The sequence below is a fragment of the Syzygium oleosum genome, unplaced genomic scaffold (genome assembly GCF_021117445.2).
Source record: "Syzygium oleosum isolate NSW1041296 unplaced genomic scaffold, Sole_v2.1 Sole_v2.25, whole genome shotgun sequence".
Taxonomy (NCBI): domain Eukaryota; kingdom Viridiplantae; phylum Streptophyta; class Magnoliopsida; order Myrtales; family Myrtaceae; genus Syzygium; species Syzygium oleosum.
Window position 1 is genome coordinate 4607580 of NW_026607509.1, and position 8959 is coordinate 4616538.

Sequence of the window (8959 nt, forward strand, 5' to 3'; positions counted from 1 at the left end):
GAGCTGAGAGGGAGGAGGAGATAACGAAGGCCGGGACAACGGGGAGGACGGGACTGGCAATTAATGCCAGTCCCGTCGGCGTGCTCACCCGGCCCTCCTCTGGCCAGACAGTGACGGCGAGAAGCGGCGCCGCCGTGCGTCACACTTCCGTCGCGAACAGGGGAGAACAGGGGCGAGGAGAGCGACCGGCGCAGGGGGAAGAGAAGGAAAGGAAGCTGGGCCGGGCTGGGCCCAGCCACGGGGGGGAGAGAAAAAAAGAAAAGGAAGTGGGCTGGGCCCGCGTGGGGGAGAAAGAGAAAAAGGAAGAAAAGGGCCGGGTCGGCCCAGCCCCGACCCGGCCCGAATCGATTTCGATTTTTTTTTTTTTAAATTTTTGTTTAAAATTTAAGAAAATATGCTCTAATAGGCCCTATTAATGCACATATGCCTAATGTCTATATGCAATGCATTTAAATAGAAATATTTTTTTGTTTTAGGAATTAAAGAAAATTAATTCCTAAATTTTGTGTAATTAATTTTGGGCAAATCAAAAATAGGTGTCAACAAACAAGCTTCAAATAACGATAGCAAGCACATCAACATATAATAGTGAGCCTCCCTAAACAACCGCACTATCGTCCAAGTCAAAAAGAGATCTTCAAAAAAGTTCTGAAAAAGAAGACAGGAAACAAGTTCTAAAAAAAAAAAAGTTAACACAACGAAAAACCTCATATTGGTATATTTGTGACAAATTTACCAAAATTAATTTTTTTATCATAAAAAATCCCAAATTGATATACCAATGACAAGTTTACCCCAAAACTAATTTTTTGATCACCAAAAATCCCAAACCGGTTCATAAATTTAAGGCGTAATAAAGAAAGATGCATAAAAGTTGGTAAAACACAACAAAATTCTAAGAAGGAAGAAGCTGCATAATACTAGCACTATGATCAACAACAATGTCGGGAGAAATGGAGTCGACCATAGACTATTATTTTAGTTTGGGTGTTATGATTCATGGTCATGTTTGAGTATAATAAAAAGGGGTTAATACCACGAAAAACCCTAAACTGGTACACTTGTGACACATTTACCCCAAACTATTTTTTTGACCACAAAAAACCCCAAACTGGTACACCTGTGACAATTTTACCCCGAACATACCACAAAAAACCCCAAACTGGTACACCTGTGACAATTTTACCCTGAACTTACCACAAAAAACCCCAAACTGGTACACACGTGACAATTTTACCCCGAACTAATTTTTTAATATTATTTTTTTGAATTTTTGAATTTTTCTTTTCTTTTCTTTTTTTTTTCTTCATCTTCAACCTCTGGCCGGTCGCCGAACCGGCGACCGGCCAGAGGCGGATGCCGGCAAGGTTGGCCCCGCCGGCCGCTGGCGAGGGCAGCCCTCGCCCGATGCTGGCGAGGCTCGACCTTGCCGACGTGGGCGAGGGCTGCCCTCGCCCGACTCAGGCGAGGGCTGTTCTCGTCCGACGCCGGCGAGGGCAACCCTCGCCTGACGCAGCGAGGGCCACTGCCGTGATCCGGCGAGGGTGACCTCGCCCGCGTTGGACAAGGGCTGCCCTCGCCGGATCCGGGCGAGTGCGGCCCTCGCCGGGTTGGGCGAGGACGGCCCTCGCTCGACTCGAGCGAGGGTTGCCCTCGCCCGCCTGTGCAAGTGGTCGCCTCGCCCGACGCCGGTGAGGCGCCCTCGCTGGGGTCGGCGGGGGCCGACATCGCCGGCTTCCGCCTCGTCGGCGGTCGCGGTCCGGCTACCGGCCGTAGGTTGAAGATGAAGAAAAAAAGAAAAAATTAATAAAAATTCGAAAAAATAAAAAATAATATTAAAAATTTAATTCAGGGTAAAATTGTCACATATGTACCAGTTTGGGGTTTTCTGTGGTAAGTTCAGGGTAAAATTGTCACATGTGTACTGGTTTGGGGTTTTCTGTGGTAAGTTCAGGGTAAAATTGTCACAGGTGTACCAGTTTGGGATTTTTGGTGGTCAAAAAAATAGTTCGGGGTAAAATTATCACGGGTGTACCAGTTTGGGGTTTTTTGTGGTCAAAAAAATAATTTGGGGTAAATGTGTCACAAGTGTACCAGTTTAGGGTTTTTCGTGGTATTAACCCTAATAAAAAGTAACAACCATCGACTTTCGATTGGGTGGCAACAGAAAACCATGGTAATTGCTAGGTATCCAAAATGCCAGTTAACAAAGTGACATATAAATAGATATTTCAAGCAAAAGGATCATCTTTAATGAACAAGCACCAAACAAGAAAGATTATGTCACATTACTGTAGTGTTTCTTCATATCTCATCGATCGGAGCCAAAAAGAATAAGAATCAACTTCAGCAAAGCAATGAAGCTTTTCACCCACCCTGATGATTAAATAAAGATAAAGAGTATTAACTCTCGGGGGAAGAAAAAATGGGGAACCAACGAGAAACCACATTATTCATTAGATGGATACTCTTAAGCCTTAAGGCGATAGGAACCAATTTAGACGACAAACAACTGCATGCAGAATTGAGTGGTCCGGAACCGTCATGACCCTTTCAATTTCACACGGTGTGATAAACAAAGAAAAAGCTCAGGCCACATTTTGCGTGGAGACTCCATCCGGTGGACCGACCACGCCCTGACCAGTCACAGTCGTCGACATGAAACTCTTTAAGGTTTGGACCAGAGGCTCGTTCTTGTCCGGTTCCATGATCTCAATCCCATAATATCCACCCTCCGTGAAATTGCTCTCCACTCTCAATCCTTTCTCTTTCAACAGTTTCACTAGCTCCACTTGTCGATCGATTAGCGGGTCTCCATCGCAGCCGATGACCAGTAACCTTACCCCCAGTTAGTCATGGCCACGGTTTAGGAACCGGCGGTTCCGGTTCTTGGCCATGTATGAACCGGAACCGAAACCGCCCATGGCGGTTCCAGTTCCGGGCCCGTTCATTCCGGTCCCAGTTCCGGTTCATAATTTAAAATTTTTTAAAAAAATTATTAAATAATGAAATTATGAAATAACGAATTATTCAATATAAATTGTAATGAAAATGTAAATTGTAATCAAATTTGGGGACAAAAAGAGAGAATGATGGAGCTTGAACTTAATAAATTATCATTAAGCGCCTTACAATTCGTTACAATGATCTATAAAAAAAAAGGAGCACAATATATATGCCCTAAAATGACCCAAAAACCTAAGCCTATCCGAACCCCCGCATTCCGTGCGCAGAGGTCACATGTCGTTGGATTATACTTCGGTTTCCCTAAGCTCACGTGGGCGTGCCCGGTATGAGAAACAAGGGTCCCCGAAATATTTGCCAACTCCAACAGTTCTTTTATCCTCAGTCGTCGCTACCCGTTCTGGTAGCGGTACCGGTACCGGTGGTATCTCCGTCGTTAAAGAATTCGGATTCGTTATTCCGATCTATCTCTTGTTGTCGGTATTGAGCCTTCGTCCAATCATCGACACAAACTTGCATCTCCACTGATTTCGGAGCTAATCTTGAACGATGTATTCGACCGCAACTGTAGAACAAGGGGTTGCAAAAATTTGTTTTGCAATAAGAGAAAGGATTGGGTATTGGCTTGCGTGCCTCTTCCACCAATCCAAAATTAAAAAACCTGTATTACCTTCGGATTCAGTAAACTCAAAGAAAACGGTTAGATAAATCTCTAATTCAGAAATATTTCCTATTGCTCCCTTTTGTTTTTTTTGTCTATTTAATAAAAGTTGGTACCCTCTACTAATTTTACCTGTACTCTCATTTTGTGCTCGGTAGATTGAGAAGATTCAATATCACCTAAATTATATTTAGTATAAAATTCATTATATAATTCTATTACTATGTTTTTAACCTCACGTAGTATGGTTGTAACATTTACCGCATCATAATGTAAACATTGATAATACATATGCAAATAACCACTTAAACCATCTAATTTGCAACGCGGATAAAAAACACAAGCAAGTAAATAAATAATAGGAATTTCGCCATAATAATGTAGCCACTTCATTTTCATTGTTACTATAGTATATTGTAATTCAATATCATTTTCATATTCGTCAAAAATTCCGACAATATTAATACACTCTAATAAAAATAAATGCGTAGTAGGATAATAAAAACCGGACAAAGTATAAGTTGCATAATTAAAAACCTTTAAAATATCTAAATTTTTTTTGCAAATACCCCACTCTTGTGGGTATAAATTAATCTGAGGTATATTATTAGAAATGAATGCACATAATAAATCTTTATATTCATAAGATTCACTAAGCAAGTGGAAAGTAGAATTCCAACGAGTTGGAACATCTCTTGGAAATCTTTTTGGCTTTCTGGCATTTTCTCTACAAAATTTATCCCATTCTTTCATTTTTTGGGGATGTTTCCATAAAAATTGAATCACCGTTTTTATTGGTTCAAGAAAAATATCAAGAGTTTTCCAACCATATTGTACACATAAATTTAAAACATGACAAGCACATCTAACGTGAAAAAATTTCCCGCCAAAAGCGGGTTTACAAATATTTTCTAAATCAGCAATTGAAGCGGTATTTGCCGCGGCATTATCAAAACCAATTGAAAAAATTTTGTTAAGCAAATAATATTCTTCTAAAATTTGCCTAATCATTCTATAAATATTATTTGCCCTATGCTTACCATCGAAAACTCTAAATGCAGTAACTCTTTTTTGAATACTCAAATCGTCATCTATCCAATGACATGTTATGCCCATGTAAGAATGCGTTTGCCAATGATCACTCCAAATATCACTACCTATATGCACGCGTCCATTAAATTGCATAAAAAAGTTTTGTAAATCCTTTTTTCCATTTCTGTAAAGATCTTTAATTATTCGTTTAAGTGAATTTCTAGGAACACGTTTTGCTTGTGGAGCACATGCTTTTTGTACAAATTGATTAAAACAAAATCTTTCTCCAAAACTAAATGATAAATGCTCAATGGAAACAAATTTACCTAATTCTTCCTTATAAGTTTTTTCATTAAAATGAAATAAAGGAGAAGTGTTAGGATTGACGTACCCGGAAATTTGTTGTTGCCTGATATCGATTCCCGCTTGAGTTGGATGTTTGCTCTTAAGATGTCGTTTGAATGTTCCATATCCTTGTCCACCCGTATATTTATATATTTTCCCACAATGTTTACAAATTATATCATACCTTTTTTCACCAATATCAAACATTTCCATTTTCGTGAAGTGATCCCAAATGTCAGATGTAAGTTCCCGCTCCGCCTCCTTTGTTGTAGATATTTCGGCAGGAGGATGAAAACTTTCTTGCGTCGGGACGCGCTCCACATCGGGAAAAATGTTGATTTCATCATGTTGAAAATCTGCATAATCACGAGGATCAAAAGAATGATGGGATTCCGTCATGATATTCTTACCGTTGCCGGTTGGCACTCGACTTCCACTTGCCATTTTTCGAGTGGATTGAGAGAATTGAGCGGATTGATTGGGAGAATTAAGAGAGAATTGCGCGGATTGAGAAAATTGAGAGAATTTAAGAGAATTTGAGAGAATTTAGAGTATCGAGAAAATTTGAGAGAAGAGAATTTGAGAGAATTGAGAGAATTTGAGAGAATATGAGAGAATTTTAGAGAATTTATAAGAAAAAAAATGAGAAGAAAATTTAGGATAAAAAAAAAAAAGCTAGATAACCGTTGCATTGCAAATTTGCAACGGTTATCTTTATAATTTTTTTTTAATTTTTTTACTTTTGCGGCTTTTGCCCGTTGCCAAGGCTGCCCTGGCAACGGGCTGCAGCAGGGCCTGCAGACGTGCAGGCCCTGCTGCAGGTTTTTTTTTAAATTTTTTTAAAACTAGCAGGTAAGGACGATTTTATCACGCGTAGAATGCGACCTTCATTGAAGTACACTCCTAAAAGAAGAAGAAGACGACGACGACGACAAGCATTTAAAGAGGTTGAATTTGGTCCCAATTGGAATTATTGACCATGGGAGTAGATACATGTATACTTTTTTTTGAATTTTATGGACTCTCCCCAAATTATACGTATAGAGAGATTCATGATTTTTCATATTTATCATTTGCTCTTCACATACATATAATTTTTTTTCAGTAAAACAAGGACTTCATTTGGAGTACAGGGGCTGGCCTGACTAGGGCATACTAACCTTCAAACATGAAAATTATCAAAAAAGTTATAAATCTACTGCACTTATGTCAATTCAATCATAAACCTTTCAATTAAGTCAATTTGGGTCTGATCATTTTCAACTCGACCAACTGTTTGACAGGTTTACTCAAGAGGTGTTAATAATACTCTATCTTCACTTGCAAGCCATACTTTATGCCAAAGAAAATGAGGATACGAATTTGATTATATTAATTAGATCCATGATTTCGTCTTAATGAATTTTATCAGTTTCTTATTAACTTCTTAACACTTCAAAACAGCTAGGGTGAGAAAAAAACTAGCTAAGCTCTTCAATAGATGTGTGTGTGTTTATATATATATATAGGACCATGCGGGATTGACGATACACTTTTTTTTTATTATATTAATGGGTGTTCAAGATTTTTTTAAACATTAAAAATGATTTGCACTAGTGTGGTAATTTGAACTAAAGCCTCAAGCGAGAAGAACAAATGCGCTTAAACTTATATGAAGCTGGGAAGCTATTGAAAATTTTGCACATCATCCACTATTGTTCTTGCGCTTGTGGGCTTGCTCATGTTTGGCGGATCCAAACTTCATCATATGACTTTGCTAAAACTATCGGATTTGGGTTGGATAAAGTGCTTAAGGCCTTGAGAATAAGAATTCACCCCCTTCAGCTGCTTTGTGCTCCACTATATGATCCATGATATATACATATACACACACACACACACATCCACACAAGAAAAGAAGCAAAATCCAATTTTTTTTATCGCACTAATTTGAGCACATGCACAAAGCGCACAAATAAGAAAAAAATTTCTTAGTTTCCTAATTAAATCAAAAGAGGCAAAAGCCATCCTACAAAAGTATAAATGCATATTTATGTGTTTAAAATACACGAGACATATTGACTATTAAACAATAAAACGTAAATTGGCTCCAAACTGACAAATAAATGGACCAAAATTACGAAGTTGGTAGAAGGAGAACGATTGATTTCCAAGGATATCTTATGGTTCTTGTGAATCCACTCAAGCGAAAAAAATCATTAGAGTACTAAAGGTTGTGCAAACTGTTATTATATACCTAGTTAGGCTACATTTATTTCGCATAAAATGAATAATTTGAATAATATTTTCCTAAAAATGATCGATTAATAATTAGTTAATGGAATATATTTTCATTATCAACAACAATTTTTATCTAAATATTTTCATGGATGATGAAAATATTTGTTATTCATTCATTTTTGTATCCGATCATTTTTTTATAAAATATTTTCCAAATCATTCATTTTTCGAGAAACAAACACTCTCTTAATTAATTACACCTAAGGGTTATTGATGTCTTTTACAATAATGTCTATGTCAATGCAACCTTAATTAATTACAACTAGGGGTTACCAATATCTTTTACAATAATGTCCACGTCAATGAACGATATGCACGCGCACAACCCCCTCCTTGATAAGCATTGCATAATGCTGATTCACGTGATACCCTAGGCTCTATGGAAAGGTCCAAGAATTAAAGAAATAGGAAAACGTGTGTATAAAGAGAAGCCGGTGGTCCTTTCCCCGTTGCAAAATCAAACTTAATTGTATACTTCTATAGATCACTACTAAACGGACGTTTTCCTGCTGTCTCACTTAACTTATCGAGGAGGGAAACGATATATTATATATATATGCATTCGCATAAGTTTTTTTGACGTGGACATTATTGTAAAAGATATTATAAACCAGACCAATGGATCTTAATTAATTAACTAGCTACCTAATAAGAGTTTGCACTCTCTCTGATAGTCCAATAATTTTTATTTTTTTTTTGCTTCACAAGAGCTATTAGATAATCTCAGAAATCAGGCATTCTCCTTCTACCAACTTTGAAATTTTGGTCCATTTATTTGTCAGTTTGGAGCCAATTTTCATCTTATTTTGTTTTGTTTCGTATATTTTAAACACAAAAATATGCATTTTACTTTTGTAAGGTGGCTTTTGCCTCTTTTGAGTTAATCAGGAAACCGAGTAAATTTTTCTTATCTGTGCGCTTTGTACGCGTGCCAAAGTTCGTGCTATAAAAGAATATGGATTTTCCTTCTCTTTTTCTTGTGTTTGTATATATGTATGGAGGAAATGTACTTTCATCTTCATGGATCATGTACTGAAGTGCAAAGCAACACCAGTAGTGAATGGTGTGTAATATTCTCAAGAGCTTCACGGCTTTATATAATTTTTTTTCCCATTCGCTTTTGCGATCACTGGTGTTTTACGGACCCTTGTCTGTGCGTCAGTTTTCTTGGACTGTTTGATTTATTTTGAGCCTTGAAAATTTTGAGGATGAAATTCCAGTTGACAAAATCGAAAGCCTTCATAACGTCCGCTCCTAGGAAAAATCCCTTTCCCATGGTAATTATGAACAAGTTCACAAGCCAGCATTACATTATCAACAATTCTTCTTGCACTAATGAAAGCAGTTCAGTTCAAGCCGACAAAATCAGATAAAACACTCTTCAACCTTTAAGCCAAGATGCTCGTGATGCATTTATAAATGATATCACGGCCAAAAGAAGAAGAAGAAGAAGAAGAAGAAGAAGAAGCCTGACATCCTCCCATTTTTCCAGGATCAGGCACTTTAGGAACTGGAGTAATGACAGTGGAATTTACAGCACCAAGTATCCTTAACGAGTGAGAGACCATTGTAACAGCACCCACCACGTCAAAACCAATGACATTCCATGACTTTTTAAAGAAGCGAGCAGTATAAGCCCAGGGCTCTTTTCTCCTTTCATAGCCCAAGTAGTGCTTT